This window comes from Leopardus geoffroyi, chromosome A1 (assembly GCF_018350155.1).
Source record: "Leopardus geoffroyi isolate Oge1 chromosome A1, O.geoffroyi_Oge1_pat1.0, whole genome shotgun sequence".
Classification (NCBI taxonomy): domain Eukaryota; kingdom Metazoa; phylum Chordata; class Mammalia; order Carnivora; family Felidae; genus Leopardus; species Leopardus geoffroyi.
The window spans coordinates 9,561,441-9,580,248 of record NC_059326.1 but is presented as its reverse complement, the minus strand read 5'-3'; positions in this window follow the sequence as shown (position 1 = coordinate 9,580,248).

Genomic DNA, 18,808 nt, shown 5'->3' with positions numbered 1-18,808 from the left:
TGAAAATCAGAACGGTCGTCTGGGGACCAAATGGTTGCCAGCGTATGGGTTGTTGGCTCTCGTGATCGCGGGGTTGACTGGGAGGTTCTTCTGCCCAGCATCAGGAGAGAGGATTGTACTGCGTATCGCTAAGCCAGGAAAAGATCAAAATTCAAAATCTGAAGCCTGGCTTCTATCAAATGAGAATTGCGTTTACACCGTCATAACATCAAGAAATCTTCCATCGAAACATTGTCAGTTGGGGACTATCTGTATTTCCGCCTTGTGGGCACAATAGCTGTGAACAGTAGACCTAAATGACCTCAACAGAGTAGATAATTATAAAATTACTATGAATAGTAAGTTCGGAGAGTTTGTTAGGTTTGTTTTTAATATAATTTAAAATATTTTAGGGGCGCCTGGGTGGCGCAGTCGGTTAAGCGTCCGACTTCAGCCAGGTCACGATCTCACGGTCCGTGAGTTCGAGCCCCGCGTCGGGCTCTGGGCTGATGGCTCAGAGCCTGGAGCCTGTTTCCGATTCTGTGTCTCCCTCTCTCTCTGCCCCTCCCCCGTTCATGCTCTGTCTCTCTCTGTCCCAAAAATAAATAAACGTTGAAAAAAAAATAAAAATAAAAATAAAAAATAAAAAAAAATAAATATTTTAGGCATATGTAATTTAGTTTTTAAACTGGCTGTATTTCACAACCGGCTCAAAAAATTCCTACAAATTTCACAATCAGTTTTCACGAGCCACTAGCTGCTCTCCTGCACATAATTACCTTTCCTCATATATTGGGGTTTTCCCCAAGTTTTATTGACATATGACTCGTATATTATTAACACAATGGTAATCCATGCAGGATTCACATGCAGAAGAAAGGATGACACTTCATTCGAAGGAAATGATGCTTGATTTGAGGGGCAAAAAGAAGAGTTAAGCTCAAATAAGGTGTGGGGAGGTCATCAGTCCCCATGGGTAGTACTCCGAGGGAAGTCATGTCAACACGATTAGGCATGAGGTCTTACTAGGACAAGGTAGTGAGTTGGCCAACCTTTCTGTTCTGATTTAGTTTCAGTTTTGAAGACCATTGAGTATATCTACATTTCTTTCTTCTTTTTTTTTTTTTTTAGTGTTTATTTATTTCAGAGAGAGAGAGAGAGAGAATGACTGGGAGAGAGGCAGAGAGAGAGGGAGACACAGAATCGGAAGCAGGCTCCAGGCTCTGAGCTGTCAGCACAGAGCCTGATGCGGGGCTCGAACCCGTGAACGGCAAGATCATGACCTGAGCCAAAGTCGGACGCTTAACCGACCGAGCCACCCAGCCGCCCCAGTATATCTACATTTCTTAGCAGTTCTCTGAAGTGGTGCCAACCAACTTCTTATTCCAAACACGCATGACCACCAAGGGTCCGTGTGATAATGTGAGTGCTTGCATAGCACTTTCTTTAGCCCAGCCCAAAGCATTTTACCAACAGCGCCTCATTAAGTCCCACCACACCCTAGTGTGGGAGTAGAAGGGGAATAACACTATCCCGATTTTACAGAGGGAAGAAACAGGCCTTGAAGCAAATCCACAGCTGCTGAAACTAGCTTTCCAGCCTGCGGATTCCGCGGGCTATAGCTCTCCATGACAGGATTTAGGCACCAATTTGCGTCTGCTGCCTATACCTAGCCAGGTAAGGGTACAGTTTTCTTATCTGCAATATCAAGGAGTTCCTTTAAGTCCTAAACTATGCGATTCTGGTTTTGGCCTTTGTTGACCCTCCCACCCCTTCCAGAATGCATGGTTTTGTGTATGTGATTCAACAGAATTCCAGTCTGGCTGTAGGAATGCGGGAGCGTCGGCAAGAATGGAAGACCAGATCATTGTGATTTGGTCTCCATGTTGAGCAGATCACAGAGCGTTAACGATTGCCAAAATAGGCAATGGACCTTGTGAATCGTCACTATGTGCCCGGTACAGGCTTCAGGACTTGATATACACTGTCTCGTTTAGTTTATTTCAACCTTCACAGCAACACTTTGTGGCTGGTGTTGACATTTTCCCTGTCTTACAGATGAGGGAAGTGAGGCTTAGGGAGACTACGTAAGCACAGCTGGCCTCTTGGTTATAATGACTGGTGCAGACATGGATGTCACCCAACAGGGTCCCAACGCTGGACGTTCCTCGCAGGGCCTCGCCGAAGAACCGTCTCTTCTCTGGTCGCGGAGTCGTTCGACTGCGAACCCAGTGAGGTGGACTCCCATGTTGTGTGAAGAAAAGCTCTCTGTAGGAGGAGAGAATGCAGTCCTCTCACAGAGAAAAGCAGAGACAAGGATGGGGAGAAAGAATTCGGAGGGCATTCAGATCCTTGCCTCCCAGTCCCCGCCTTCCTTATCTAAGCCAATTTGGTTGAGTTCAGCTTTTGTCACTTGACCAGTGGGTGAGTTCTGGACAATATAGTGCTTACACATCTTGCTATCCATTTTTAATTTTTAAAAACATTTAAATCCAAGTTCGTTATCATGTTGTAATAATGGTTTCAGGAATAGAATTTAGTGATCCGTCGCCCCAGTGCTCATCCCAACGAGTGCCCTCCTTAATGCCCCTCACCCATGTAGCCCATGCCCCACCCACCTTCCCTCCAGCGACCCTCAGTTTGTTCTCTGTATTTGTTCTCTTATGATTTGCCTCCCGCTCTCTTTTTTTCTTATTTTTCCTTCCCTTTCCCTATGTTCTTCTGTTTTGTTTTTTAAATTCCACGTGTGAGTGAAATCATATGATATTTATCTTCCTCTGACTGGCTTATTTTGCATAGCCTAATACATTCTAGTTCCATCCACGTTGTTGCAAATGGCAAGATTTCGTTCTTTTTGATTGCCGAGTAATATTCCACGTACATCTTGCTATCCTGATGCTAGACATTACCATATTTACCAGGATAGGAGAGCCCACCACCGGGTCCCTTGGACTTACCCAGGTCTGTAAGCAGGTAAATTCTCCCCATGGTACAACTTTTCTTCCACTTCTTTTTTTCCTTTTATTTACTTATTTATTTTTAAACTTACATCCAAGTTAGTTAGCATGTAGTGCTATAATTATTTCAGGAGTAGATTCCAGTGATTCATCCCCTATAACACCCAGTGCTCACCCCAACAAGTGTCCCCCCTAATGCCCTTTACCCCTTTAGCCCATCTCCCCACCCACAACCCCTCCAACAACCCTCAGTCTGTTCTCTGTATTTAAGAGTCTCTTCTGTTTTGTCCCCTGCCTTGTTTTAATATGATTTTTGCTTCCCTTCCCTTATGTTCGTCTGTTTCGTATCTTAAATTCCTCATAGGAGTGAAGTCATGAGATTTGTCTTTCTCTGGCTAATTTCACTTAGCATGATGCCCTCTCGTTCCATCCATTACTTGCAAATGGCAAGATTTCATTCTTTCTGATTGCCGAGTACTACTCCATTTTAGAAGCCACATCTTCTTTATCCATTCATCAGTTGATGGACGTTTGGGCTCTTTCCATACTTTGGCTGTTGTCGATAGTGCTGCTCTAAACATGGGGGTGCCTGTGCCCCTTTGAGACAGCACACCTGTATCTCTTGGATAAATACCTAGTAGTGCAGTTGCTGGGTCGTAGGGTAGTTCTACACCATCCTGTTTTTTTGTTTTTTTTTTTTTTTAATGCTTATTTATTTTTGAGAGAGACAGAATGCAAGTGGGTTAGAGGCAGAGAGAGAGGGAGACACAGAATCCGAAGCAGGCTCCAGGCTCCAAGCCATCAGCACAGAGCCCGATGTGGGGCTCGAACTCACAGAGCTGAGAGATCATGACCTGAGCCAAAGTCAGACGCTCCACCGACTGAGCCACCCAGGCGCCCCAATGCCATACTGTTTTTTTTTTTTTTTGGAGGAACCGCCATACTGTTTTCCAGAGTGGCTGCACCAGCTTGCATTCCCATCTACTTCCCCTTCTAAGCACGTTCTGTATCTCATCCATAAGATTCCTCTCTGTTTCTTCTTACTTGGCTCAAGCCTCCTAATGTGGACCTCTTAGAGTTGATATGCATTACTTAGTCTTCTGACCTCAAGAGGCAGAACAGTCCTGCTATTAACAGTACAAATGACATGATGGCAGTACCGGGCCCAGTAAGGGTCCCCAGACTGCACAATTTCACGGGTAGAATTCCTTTTTTTATTATGGGGTAGGGGTAGGGGAAAACCTAGAGTTGCTGACTTTTATTTTGCCAAACTGGGGCCAGTAAGCTTACGTGAATCCTGCCATTGTTAATTCGTTTATTTGTTAACAAGGCTAGTAAAGACTCTGCTTTAAGCCCTGAGGGTATACAACAAGCTTACATTCAAGTCACTAGAAGACTTTAAAGGGCCACACTCATTCTTGTACAAATTCTACTCTTCACTTTCCTTGATACCTTTGATTAGGGTCTAGAATTTAGGGGATGGTGTAGGGAGATTGTCAGTCTTGTTGGCAACAATCTAAACGATGAGTTGGAGGCAAGAAATGGAAAAGGAGGTGAAGAGGAAGCCAAGGCCGTAGTGGAAGGTAATGTAGGGCATTGATCAGAGCAAGACTCAGAGGAAATCAGCGGGAGTGGCTCTCATACATGGGACCAGATGCAGAGGAAAAAACCTTCTTGATGTGTATACTGTTTGCACCTGAGCAAAATAGATTTATGAAAATCTCCTTGAAACTCCTGGCAAGGAAACCTGAAAAAGGTTCTGGTAAAGCAAAGCATTAACGAAATGGAAATTAATTGTATGGTACCTGGTACCTCTAATCTAATGGCATCGGTAAGCTCTTTATTTACTGTATTGTCTGTTATTTCGTGTTAATAAAATTAAAAATTTACCTAGTAGAAATGTTGTAGATACATTCGCAAGCCTGGTCCTCCAACCTCATTTCGTTTTGGCGGCTTTAGGTTCCGGGGCCCCCCACTTCTCTTGCTGAGGGGTTTCAGCATTGCGGCATCTTGACTGGGGGATGCGGTAGGCCGCCTCCAAGATGGCGCCTCATGGTGCCTGCCTCCTGCTGATCTCAGCTGTCTATAGGTCTCTGGTAGAGGAGTTGAATCGCCTTCGCTTCCTTTGCTGAACCGGGGGTACTGGGTGTTTTGAATGAGATCTAGAATGATATTTCCCTTACACTCATCACCATACACTTCTTTTTTTTTAAAGTTTATTTATTTATTTTGGCGGGGGGAGGGGCAGAGAGAGAGAATCCCCAGCAAACTCCGCACCGTCAGCGCGGAGCCTGACATGGGGCTCGAGCCCACGAACTGTGAGATCATGACCTGAGCTGAGAGCCAGAGCTGGACACTCAACTGACTGAGCCATCCAGGCACCCCAGTCATCGTACACTTCTAATCCCTTGTCTGTTCCTTTGATATTTGCATGGATGGATGATAAAGCACACATAGAACCTAGAGGATGACGCAGACTGTTCTTTCTGTCCCTGTTCCAGCTGGGTGGAGTATGGAAAACATTTTTTGTGCACATGCAGGCTTTAGAAACTGGTCTAAATAAGAACCTCTCTCTCGCTTTTTTAATGACAAAAGCAGTAATATCTGTGGTGTAAAAAATAAAAAGGCAAAACCATTAGCCACCCGTAATTTCACTATCTGGATATAAACACTATTAGCAACTGTAGCATTTCTACAACTATTTCTAGCTCTCTGTGTTACACAAACAGGTAATATAATGAGTGCCGTTTTGCGAATTGTTTCTTAATTAAGTATAGTATGAGCCTGTGTTTATCCCATTAGTGTATTATATCATCTACAATTATAATTTTATTTATTTATTAAATATATTGTTTTTAGATTTTATTTTTAAGTGATCTCTACACCCAATGTGGGGCTCGAACTTACAACCCCGAGATCAAGAGTTGCAGGCTCCACTGACTGAGCTGGCCAGGCACCTCTCACCTACAATTATTGTTTTATTTTCAACGTTTATTTTTATTATTTTTTTGGGGACAGAGAGAGACAGAGCATGAACGGGGGAGGGGCAGAGAGAGAGGGAGACACAGAATCGGAAACAGGCTCCAGGCTCTGAGCCATCAGCCCAGAGCCCGACGCGGGGCTCGAACTCACGGACCGCGAGATCGTGACCTGGCTGAAGTCGGACGCTTAACCGACTGCGCCACCCAGGCGCCCCTACAATTATTGTTTTAAATGGTTGCACAGTACCCCATTATGTGTCGTGCATTTTTAAGCCATTTCCTTGTTCTTGGATATACGTTTATTTCCATTTTTGCTAATGAAAAACATGCTATAAAGAAATGCTATAGATTCAGCGCGTAGCTAAATATTTGTACCTATCGTTGACTTTTCCCCTTTAAGATAAATTATTAAGGTGGAACGGTTAGATTAAGGCATCTGTACATTTTTAGAGCTTTTTCGACGTATTGCCAAACTGCCTTCCAGAGAGGCTATACCGGTTGATACTCAGTGAAATTTATTAGTGTGTCTATTTCTTCCTGCCCTTGCGGGCACGAGAAATTTTTTTTTTTTTTTTTAATCTTTCTGGCCTGTATTTGAACGGGAAACATAAGAATTCTTGAAGTGCAGCTTACAGTCACCAACTGGCCACAGCTGTGAGTGTCAGCAGCCTCCACTTTAACCCAGCGCCCATCGGGCGTGAGGGATACGAAACGCTGAATCGAATCTGGCTCTGGCAGGTTGTGTTCCTAAGACGAGAAGAAGGTCGAAGCTCACGTGTTCAAGATGGAGGAACGAGGGTCAAACGTACAACAGGCAACCCCTGTGGTTTTGTAGTTATAGTTTTGGGAATTTAGCCTAAAGAAAATTCCCAGGAAGAGGAAAAAGCACATGTATGTGAAAAAAGTTTATTGTAGGGGCGCCTGGCTGGCTCAGTCGGTGGAGCGTGCGACTCTTGATCTTGGGGTTGTGGGTCCGAGCCCCACATAGGGTGTAAATATTACTTGAAAAATAAAATTTAGGGGCGCCTGGGTGGCTCAGTCAGTTAAGCATCCTACTTCAGCTCAGGTCATGATCTCGCAGTTTGTGAGTTCGAGCCCCGCGTCGGGCTCTGGGCTGATGGCTCGGAACCTGGAGCCTGCTTCGGATTCTGTGTCTCCCTCTCTCTCTGCCCCTACCCCAATCATGCTCTGTCTCTCTCTCTCTCAAAAATAAATAAACATTAAAAAAAATTATTGTAACATTACTTATATTAGGGAGACAAACAACTTGACATAGGAGAAATGGTTTAAGAAATTGAGGTGTATCAACCTAATGGAATTGTCTGCAGTTGTTAAATTAGTAACTATAATGGTGACGTCCAAACATAGGAATATGTTCATGGTGTAATATTAAGTGCAAAAAGGGGATAAAATTGTTCGCATTTGAGAACGATGTACCAGTTCAATCTGCGTGGACGAAGACTGGAAGAAAATACAAAAACTAAAGCCAGTGGTGGAAGAGAGGGACACCCCCAACTTGACATTTTTCTTTCAAGTCTTCCTTGTGCGATTACAGTGAAAAGCAACAGTGTTGAAAGAGGTGGGAAAGGGGTCATATAAAGAGGCAAATAAATGTGCTTGAGGGACAGCCACGGAAAATGCTCGGTCAGCCCCGGCTAGTTACTGAGGGAGGCGTTGTGGAAGATTGGGAAGAACGAGGCACTGGAGGCAAATAGAGCTGGGCTTGAAGCCAGCCTCCACTTCATACCAGAAGTATGAGCCGAGGCAAGTTATTTAACTTCCTGCAGTTTAGTTTACATAGCTGTAAAAATGGATGAAAAATGCGTGCCTGTGCAGTTGTTGGGGGAGGGGAGCATGCATGCTCCGCGGCAGGTACAAGGTCGGCGCCCAGCCGGTGGGGGGGTGGGGGTGGGGGGATCGTAGAAGCGATGCTGCTCTTTTTCTGTATTTCTCCTTTCATCATTATTGATCCTGCAATAGCGAGAAGCACATTCAGCCAAGAGAAGCGATTTGCAAGTGTGCTGCTTGCGAACGTAAGCCACCTAGTTCTGTCCGGGACAGAAGGGGGTGAGTGAACGAAGATTCTTTTCTCGGCTGGATCGTTATTGAACGGGCTTAGCGGGGTCTCTGCTGCTTCTCTGTTAAGCAACTTATCTGGACGCCTTGATTGATAATGACAAGGCATAAATGATATCACAGCGGCAAAGCTTGCGCTGTGCATATGGCAGAGATAAGATTGGACGGCAAAAGGTGACAGCCAGAAAACATTTTTGGAAAACAGAAGATCTTACATAATTATCTATCTCCATGTTATTTTTAAAACACCAGTTAAATACAGTGTAATTGGGGGCGAAAAGTCAGTGTTGGCTCTTGGTAATCCAGTGATTTGAAATCAGCCCAGGAAGAGCAAACCGCACTGAATTTTGCCCTCTGTGACCTCTACACAACTTGCCAATTACATATGGATTTCCAGATTCTCTAGCACTAGGGAAAACTCAGAAGGTGGAGAGAAAATGCCCTGACTTACAGATCCTGAGAGACTCAGTGGCCACTCGGTACAGAGAAACTTTCGACCTAAAAAGGCTGTCTGTGTCTTCTCAGGGACTTGAGGCAATTTCTCAAGGGCACCCACCCCTTTTATAGGGAAAAATACATCAGCACCTTGTTTGTACCTGGTCCTTTCTGACAAATTCTTTGTCATATGGAGGAGCTTTTTGCTTTGTCCTCTTCAAAAATCTTTTAGCATCAGAGCAGCTCTAATAGCTGGACTTATTTCAGCATTAAAATGCAGGCTCGGTGACCCTCTTCTGCAGGCAGATGTAAGTTCAAAGGAAACCCCTTTTGCTGGGTATTCGGTGTTACCCGGGGATTTGGGGAGTTAATCCCCCCTGTCTCTGTTGTCAAGAGAAAAGGAAAGAAGGGTAGCTCTTTCTAAACGCTGATCCCCGTGGGCATCTGTCTCCTTTCGTACCCCGGAATTATGGGAGATGGAGGAAACTCCAAGTGGCTATCCCACCTAGCTTCTTGAGGCAGGCTGGGCTCTCCTTAAAACCTCCAAAACAGAGGCTTGTGGGTCATAGTTTTAAAGCTCTCAGGTATAGGCATCCTGCAGCCTCTCTTGTTAACTGGTATCAGTGCTTAATCTTCTTTCATTTGAATAATTAAAATTTTTTTTAAATGTCTATTCATTTTTGAGAGACAGAAAGAGACAGAGTGTGAGCAAGGGAGGGGCAGAGAGAGAGGGAGACACAGAATCCAAAGCAGGCTCCAGGCTCTGAGCTGTTCAGCACAGAGCCCGACGCGGGGCTCGAACCCACGGACCGTGAGATCATGACCTGAGCTGAAGTCAGACACTTAACTGACTGAGCCACCCAGGCGCCCCTGAATACACACACACACACACACACACGTGTATATATATACACATATATATATGTATATATATATATATATATATATTTTTTTTTTTTTTTTGAGAGAGAGACAGAGATAGAGCATGAGTGGAGAGGGGTAGAGAGAGAGGGAGACACAGAATTTGAAGCAGGCTCCAGACTCCGAGCCGTCAGCAGAGCCCGACGTGGAGCTCGAACCCATGGACCGTGGGATCATGACCTGAGCTGAAGCCGGACGCTTAACTGACTGAACCACCCAGGAGCCCCCCTGAATATATTTTTTAAATGACACCAACAATAGTAGAAATTTAGAAACAAATACTCCAAAAACCCATACAAGAAGCTCCCCGTGCCGATAAGTCACTTGTAACCATGTTGGTACATTTTCGGTTTACTTCAGAGAGAGCTGGAGTTAGGGAGACACCATTTTATAAAAATACAGTAGTTTTGAGATCGACTGCTCTCGGGGCAGGGGCTGCATCACAGAGGGTCCTGCCTTCAGAAACCCCAGCTAGGAAGCAGGCCCAGGCTTATGTTCCTGTGTGTCTCCAGCTTCCAGAAGAAAACACCGCACAGCCCTCTCACCACACTTCGCTCCACCCAGGATGGGCTTGAAGGCCACAGTTCATCAGCTGTGTCCACTGGGGAGTCCCATGTCACCGTCCCCCCTTCTGGCAGGTCCCCACCGTGTCTGCGCGTGCTTCCCCTGGATTCAGGGTTGGCAAACTACGGACGAGAGGCCAAACTTGGCCCGCTCCATTTTTGTATCGGTTGTGAGGTACGAATTTTCGGGTTTTGTTTTTTTTTTTAACTTTTTAAGTGGTTTAAAAAAATGAGATGTGAAAATCATATGAGTTTCAAATTCAAGTGCCCGTAAATAGCTTTATTGGAACACAGCCTCGCTCATTGATGTATGTCTCATTCGTTACCGTCTATGGCCGTTTTCGCGCTACGGCGGTCGCGTGGAGTGTTTGTGACGGACACTGTATGGCCAGCAAGTCCTACGATGTTTACCATCTGGCCCTTCACAGAGAAAGTCTCCCGACCTCTGTCTTAGAGCCTCCCAGCATCTCCTTTCCCCACAGGGAGGGTGCAGTAATCTTTAGGAGGTGAAATAATTAGGTCTTGTTGTTTTTCAGCCGTGAGATCTAATTCTGACCCTGGAGAATTAGAAGCAACAGGACACGGGACGCAGGCATCCAGGACAAGTCCTGTATTGGGGCCGCGTTTGGTGCTACGTATGCAGATGGGAAAAGAGCGGAGAAGGGACAGATTTGGGCGGGAGAGAGAAGACTCCAGAGTCCACTTCACATGAACCAAGTTTGTGATTTAAAAAACATTTTCTTTCCAGTTTCCTTATTTATTTTGAGTGGAGGGAGGGGCAGAGAGAGAGGGAGAGAGAATCCCACGCAGGCTCCGCACTGCCTGCGCGGAGCCCGACGCGGGGCCCCGAACTCACGAACCGTGAGATCGTGCCCTGAGCCGAAATCCAGAGTTGGATGCTCAGCTGACTGAGCCACCCAGGTGCCCCAAGTCTGTGATCTTTTGAAGGGACAAGTAGATGGCTGGTCACCCGGGTCTGGGATGGAAGGACTGAATTGTGAGTCATCGGCAGGTGGACGGTATGGAAAGCCTTGGTAGTGGGTGACGTCACCCGAGGAGTGAGTATAGATGGAAAGAGAAGACGTCTAAGGGCTTGTAAAGGCTCTTCAACATGTAGAAGCCAGGTAGAAGAAAAAGACCCCACGAGGGCAAGATTCCGGATACAGTGCCTGGCACACGCTGTGTGCTCAGTAAATTGTTTATTGACCGTATAAGTGAACTCAGATTCCAATGAACTAGAACCTTCCACTTTGAACATACATCACAGCACTCGAACATCCCACCTGTCAATCATTTCTCCCTGTCTCTCTTTCTCATCCTGCCTCTCCTTCTCTTTTCTTCTGCCTTCCTGCCCTCTTCTGTCACCATCAGGGGCACCCAGGCATCCCTAGCATACTTGAGCATTGCTTACCTGCCTACAGCTCTGGGCGAAACTGGTTGATGATCCTGCGAACTAGTCAATGCATATCCTTCTTTTTGTCTCCTCAGTTTGTTTCAAAATGTGCTAGTGACACTCGTTCCTATGGAAGCTCGCCCGCATCGTGAACTATTTCTTAAGTCAGTTAATGCTATTTTGACTTCTATTCCTACCCTCTTACAACCTGGTGTCATCTGTGATTTAATTAGGAAGTTCTCAGTTACATCACTGGGGTAAAGATAGAGATGTTCAGCACCGGCTCCAGCTCTGACAAGAGTGAGATCATGCAGGATACTTCCGGGTTGAGGCTGAGTCATCGATAAGCCACATTTTGGGTGATATTATTCAGCTCTCGGTACCTGCCCCTTAGAAATAAGTCTTTCTTTTCTTTTCTTTTCTTTTCTTTCTTTCTTTCTTTCTTTCTTTCTTTCTTTCTTTCTTTCTTTCCTTCCTCCCTCCCTCCCTCCCTCCCTCCCTCCTTTCTTTCTTTCTTTCTTTCTTTCTTTCTTTCTTTCTTTCTTTCTTTCTTTCTTTCTTTCTTTCTTAGTAGTTATTTATTTTTCAGAGAGAGAGGGAGAGAGAGCGAGGAGGGGAGGGGCAGAGAGAGGGGGACAGAGGATCCGAAGTGGGCTCTGTGCTGACAGTAGAGAGCCCGATGCGGGGTTGGAACTCACGAACTATGAGATCATGGCCTGAGCTGGCGTTGCACGCTTAACTGACTGAGCCACCTAGGCACCCCTCTCTTCTTTCTTTCTCTCTCGGTGATGAAAAGTCACCGGCAGTGGAATCTGAGGTCATACTCCAGCACGGAGAGATTATATCTCTCGCTCATTCCTTATCTGCATGGCCTATCTATTTATCAAAGAAAATTAAATCGGTCTGCCAAGATTTGATCTTCAAATACCATTGAGGTGAGTGCAAATTGATTGTGTGCTGTTGCGGGACTCATTTTCTACTTGTGGAAAGGACTTGTGCCATGGCGTGCTTGGGAGCTGTGTAGGATAGGGCAAGCAAAATCAGAGAGATCTAACGAGACTTGAGGCCATGCTTTGCACCAGGTAGAGTGCCAGGTGCTTTGCGAGGATTTGCTTGCTTATTATTCACAACAGCTCAGGGAGGTTGGTATGATAATTCTTGTTTTCCACATAAGGAAACTGAGGCCCAGGAGGCAGAGTATCTTGTACAAAGCCATACAGCTGGTTGGTGGCAGCGGTGGAACGTGAACTCCAGTCATTCCTGTGGACCCCCGGCAGTTATAAATGGGTGATAACCTTGGACAATAGTGCATTCTGGGAAAGACTTTTAAACTCCTCAGGCTTCAAATGTTACCTGGGTACAAATGACTGCAAACTTTGTAACTCTGCCTTCTGAGATCCGGTTCCCATCTCCACCCCCCTCCTGGACACTTCCACCTGGAAACGATGCCAAGAACTATAGCTCAGCACGGAAACTCGAACAATCATCATCCCTTGGGGACCCAGGGCCCCTCCCCCTCTCATCACTGTCCTGTGTTTCTCAGGTAGCACCACATTTTTTCAGCTTTCTCAAGATCTGAGTTATGTGAAGCCCCTCCCTGGAGATTCTGGCTCTAAAATAGTTTTTGCCTCATTTGCCATTTTCTGTCTCCACCACCCTTTTTAGCCTTTGTTGCCTCGGGCTTAGATTATTGCAACAGCGAAATACCCCTTTTATTAGCTGTCACAGCTTAGACACTACCTACTCAAGGCAGTTCCTTAAAAGTCAATTTTGGGGGCGCCTGTCGGTTGAGCGTCCGACTTCAGCTCAGGTCATGATCTCACAGTCGGTGAGTTCGAGCCCCGCGTCGGGCTCTGTGCTGACAGCTCGGAGCCTGGAGCCTGCTTCACATTCTGTGTCTCCCTCTCTCTCTGCCCCTCCCCCATTCATGCTCTGTCTCTCTCCGGATCAAAAATGAACATTAAAAAAAATTTTTTTTTAGAAAAAGTCAATTTCGTCCACATATTGAAATTACCTGGGAATGTAAAAAGTACTAAGAACTATCTAGAGTTTGGGGTCTCACCTTTCCAGCATTACAGCGGCCTCATCAGGATTATTTGTATCTCTGAGACCAGCGATGTTGTCCTAAGGCTCTGAGGATCGGATGTAGTCTCCAGGAAGGGTAACTCTAGCCCTACTCCTGTCTAAACTTTGGCCCGACACACACAGCAGAGAAGAAGGCACAGGACAATTTGTGACAAGAAGCCCAGGTGGGCTGGTGGACGCCAACTTGTAACCAGGACTATGGAGCAGTCGTCGTCCCACAATATTCCACATCAGCCAGAGAAAATCTGTGTTTGGGTTAAAGTTCTTCCCTGACCGTCCCCACTGATGGCTGTCTTCCCCTCTGGACTCCCGGGGGACCTCTACACAAGTCATTTGTACCACCTTAGGACACCTCTTTTGTTGTTATTTTCATGCGTTTACAACACCCACGCTATGAGCTCCTTTAGGACGAGGCTTACACTTTGTCTTTTGTCTGGGGTGTTTCCAGGCCTAATCCTTCTAATGGTTCAGCATCTTTGGGAGCCTGCCGGGGAAACTGTGGAGTGGGCCTGGGGTAAAGATAAGGTAGCATCTCGCAACTTGCATGCAACACCTGCATATAGTCACGGCCTTCTGATACAAGTATACACCTAGGAAGAATTATTGTCAACAAAGCAAAACCTGACTCTGTTCAAGCTTCTGGCTCTAACTACCAATTTACGGGAAGGAAGGAGATAGGGGAACATGTTAAATGATACCACAGGAATGCAACTCGCAAGATCCAGACTGTGGGAAACCCTGTGGGACACAACGACCCAGTTTCTTCGACAAATCAATTGCAAGGAAAAGCAACAATGTGGAGGGCCACCCTACATATTAAAAGAGACTTAAACATGATAATCACCCATTGAAATATATGTTTTATTTGCTTCCTTATTCAAACAAACTATAAAAAAATATTTCAGACAATTAGAGAAATTTGACTTGGTTAGGGAATTATCATTCCAGGTATGCTAATGATGTTGTGGTTCTGTTTTTTGAAAGGGTCTTCATTTTTATGGGGAGCCTGGATGGCTCAGTTAGTTAAGTGTCCAACTTTGGCTCAGATCATGATCTCATGGCTCGTGAGTTTGAGCCCTGCATTAGGCTCTGTGCTGACAGCCCTGAGCCTTCTTTGGATTCTCTGTCTCCCTCTGTCTCTGCCCCTCTCCTCTGTGCTCTCTCACTCTCAAAAAGAAAGAAAGAAAGAAAGAAAGAAAGAAAGAAAGAAAGGAAGAAAGAATAATAATAAAATAAATAAACTCTTTTTTTTTAAAGAAAGGGTCTTTATCTTTTAGAGATGCATACTGAAATATTTTAGAGAAAAATGATACTAGATGTTTGCTTTGGGATAACAGTATGTGTGGAGGGGAGTGGATGGAGTAGAGGCTAAGACTCACCAAGGACTGTCAGCCATGGAAGCTGGATAGGTGCAGAGAAGGTCCTTGTCGAATCTCTTTTTTGCTTATGTTTAAAATGTTCATAATAGGGGCGCCTGGGTGGCGCAGTCAGTTAAGCGTCGGACTTCAGCCAGGTCACGATCTCGCGGTCCGTGAGTTCGAGCCCCGCGTCGGGCTCTGGGCTGATGGCTCAGAGCCTGGAGCCTGTTTCCGATTCTGTGTCTCCCTCTCTCTCTGCCCCTCCCCCGTTCATGTTCTGTCTCTCTCTGTCCCAAAAATAAATAAACGTTGAAAAAAAAAATTTAAAATGTTCATAATAAAAAGGTGGGGGGGGGGGGGGGACTAGAAGAAGGGAAAATCACTGGCCAGCCAAACATAACCCATGACAGACAGAGAAGGGTTTACCATGGATCCGCTGAAGTTCAAGCATCAGGACCTCTCACTACATAGGCCTCTTCCAAGAGAATGTTGTCTTCATGATCTTTCTTACAAAGTGCTCCCCAAATCGTAAAAGTTTCAGGCATCGCAAAAGTTAGACCTACCCCTAATGGCAGGCAGCCGGCTGACTCTCATTTTAGGCATTTCGTAAGTGCTCACCAATATGCTTTTTAAAAACCCTTAATGAAGATTTTCAAACGTACACAAAGTAGGCACAACATATAATGAAGCTCATGTTCCCTCCCCCAGTTCAAGTTATGAATGTTGTACTATATTTGCTTCATATTTTCCTATCTCTCTCCTCCTCCTCCTCCTTTTTTACCCTTGAATGGTTCTGTATGTTTCTTCATTTTCTTTCATAACCACAATAGCATTATCACATCCAGCAAAATTAACGATAATTCTTCCACATTATCTAAGACACAGCCAATTTCCCCAGTTGTCTCAGAATGACTGGATCTTCAGCAAAGATCTCTAATCAATGTCAGAGAGAGGACATCAGAGCCGTTCATGAACTGTGTGCCTTTTTGTGTTGAATGTTACAAAGTCACATTTTCCCCACCATCGCAGGTGGCACGGTATGGAAATATTGACCGAGCCTGACCTTTTTTGTAAAATCTGGTTGTGCTTTTGTACAGTCAAAATCATTGCATTTAACGATGGCCACTGAGGGTGAGTAGACAAGATATCAGCATGTTAGCTAGAAGAGCTTATTTAAAATATGAATAAAACAACCTCTGTATTTGCAATGTGCTCCTTGTTTCTACAGATAATAGCCAGCATTCTGCCTTTAGCCGTGACCTTTATTTTTTCCCCTTGCCGCTCTGTAATTGTTTCGTGTGTGCTTTGCATCCTATCGTTATGGACCACACCGTGTCTCGCCAAATTCGTACTTTGAAGTCCTGAACCCAAACACGACTCGAGGGGGAGATGGGGCCTTGGAGGTAATTAAGGACATAGGGATGGAGACCTAATTTGATAGGACAAGTGTCCTTATGAAAAGCAGAAGAAATATTAGCCATCCTCACTCCTTTCCCCTTCCCCTGCACAGGGGAAAGGCCATGGGAGAACACAGGGGGAAGGCAGCCAGCTACAAGCCAACAAGTGAGCTCTCACTGGACCCCAGCCCTTCCGGCACCTTGATCTTGGACTTCTCGGCCTCCAGAACTGTGAGAAAATAAATGTCTATTGTGTAAGACTCCCAGTCTATGGTTTGTTTTTTTTTTTTAATTTTTATTTTTTAACCTTTACTTATTTTTGAGACAGAGAGAGACAGAGCATGAACGGGGGAGGGTCAGAGAGAGGGAGACACAGAATCCAAAACAGGCTCCAGGCTCTGAGCCGTCAGCACAGAGCCCGACGCGGGGCTCGAACTCACAGACCGTGAGATCATGACCCGAGCCGAAGTCGGCTGCTTAACCGACTGAGCCACCCAGGCGCCCCCAGTCTATGTTTTTTTTGATACGGTAGCCTGATAAGACCAATGTACTATGTAGACTATACTATGTAGAATAGAATGCATGACATACAGTGTGCTAAGCATAGTTCATTTTAATAGTTTACCAGGCATAACAAGGTTAAGGACCAATAAATTGCAGGCGGGTGCATGAGTGCACACCCCCACCCCCCACACGTCCTCAGATAAAGGGCAATGAGGAAGAGGGAGGGGAAATACTCATCAGATTTGGAATGAGTGGGTCTTCAGGGACCTTATTAAGAACACGGCTTCTGTGGCACACACAGATAAAATACACCCTGGGAATTAGCTGGAAGTGAATTGACTTGTACTTGGACACTTTAGGAGGTCGTATTAGAAGGGGAGGAACACGTAGGGTCAATGTCAATTTTGGGTGGTATGTGCCTGTTTTAAGGGGAGTGAATAAATGCATAGGGAGCAATACATGAGAGATACTAGATGTGGAAAGAATGTTGTGAAATCATCTGGTCCGATGGTTGAAGGTGGGAATGAACGCTGTGAAGAAGACAGTCACTGAGTTCAGAGTAGAGAAGGGGGCTGTTCCCCAGGATGGGTGCAATCCTGGTCCTTCAGAGAAAGGGGTAAGGGAAGGTCATGATTTTCAAGGTGGATGAAATTCACGTGACAATGGTAGTGGTTGTGGGGAGCACTCATATGACTTTAATCATTTCCAAAGATGAGTTCAGTGAAGAAGTGGCTGGAATGTAGGAGGAGGTGACTGTGTGCGCTGAGAGTTGGAATTAAAGAGGGGAAGAGTCTTCCTGACTTCTTTGACTAGGACGACAAATTTACGCTCCAAACGGGGAACAACGGGCGTAACCCTGGCGAGTTGGGAAAAAGGCACCTGCCACGGAGCCTCTGTTTTCTGGTTGGAGATTTAAGGGTTCTCCAACTGTTTGCAGCGTGGAGGGACAATCGTCCTCTCCCTTTCAGAAGCCACGGAGGAAATGTGCGCTTCTCAGGGCTGCTGTGGGAGCAGTGAGCCAGCTCCCCTTTGAAACGGAAGAAGCAGGAGAGACCCTTGCCCTTGGACAACACTAGTGATTCTGGCAGCTGAGGCTGAGTTTGATTCTCTTCTTTGGGATACAGGATCTGAGAGAGAAGCGTTAGTGTATGGGCTCCTAGAACAAAGGAATTCTCTCTCCCCAGCTGGTGCCAGCAAAAGAACTTCCTAAAGAGTGTGGCAAAATACTTGCCCCAGAGCCCGGAAGTTTGGACATTAACAGCATATTAAGCAATCCTTAATTTCTTGAACCGTTCTTTTAAAAAATCTCCTGAGTTTAGAATCGATTCCCCCTGTTTACAAATTAGACTTCCGAAAAGCGTGGAGGAAGAATTTTTGCTACTGCTACTCAAGAAGTTCACATGTGACTGTCAAGAATTTTGAAGGGACCAAGATCTTACACTACAACACACTTAAAAGTTAGCCTGCTACAGTTTCACCAGTAGCCACTGGTGAAGACAAGAGTCTGCTGGGTCAGAGAAGGACAGTTTGTTACTCACGGCCAGACCGGTAGACAGACTATCAGCCTTGTTCTTTATACTGATTCCCCAAACCTCAACTTCCAGAGAACAATGCAAAGAGGGCTGGATTATACCTGCATGTGCAGTGGGTTGCATTTCAGGAGAGAAATCCTGAGGTTAAGAAGCCCGAATCTTTTTTATTTTTATTTATTTATTTAAAAAAAAAATTTTTTTTTCCAACGTTTATTTATTTCTGGGACAGAGAGAGACAGAGCATGAACGGGGGAAGGGCAGAGAGAGAGGGAGACACAGAATCGGAAACAGGCTCCAGGCTCTGAGCCATCAGCCCAGAGCCCGACGCGGGGCTCGAACTCACGGACCGCGAGACGGTGACCTGGCTGAAGTCGGACGCTTAACCGACTGCGCCACCCAGGCGCCCCCCCAACCTTTTTTAAAGGGCAGTAAGCCTTTGTGCCCTTTGCTTCGGAGGTAGACATTATCTCTATCTTCCAAGGATACAAGCAAGCCTGCGTTTTGCTCCAGAAGGAGACACTGTCTCTTTTCCTCAAGGCTGGTCATTACATAAACGTCCCGCAAAAGAAAGTCCAGAATAAGGGGTGGTTAGTTTTCCTACACAAGATGTGCAGAAATTTGAAAAAC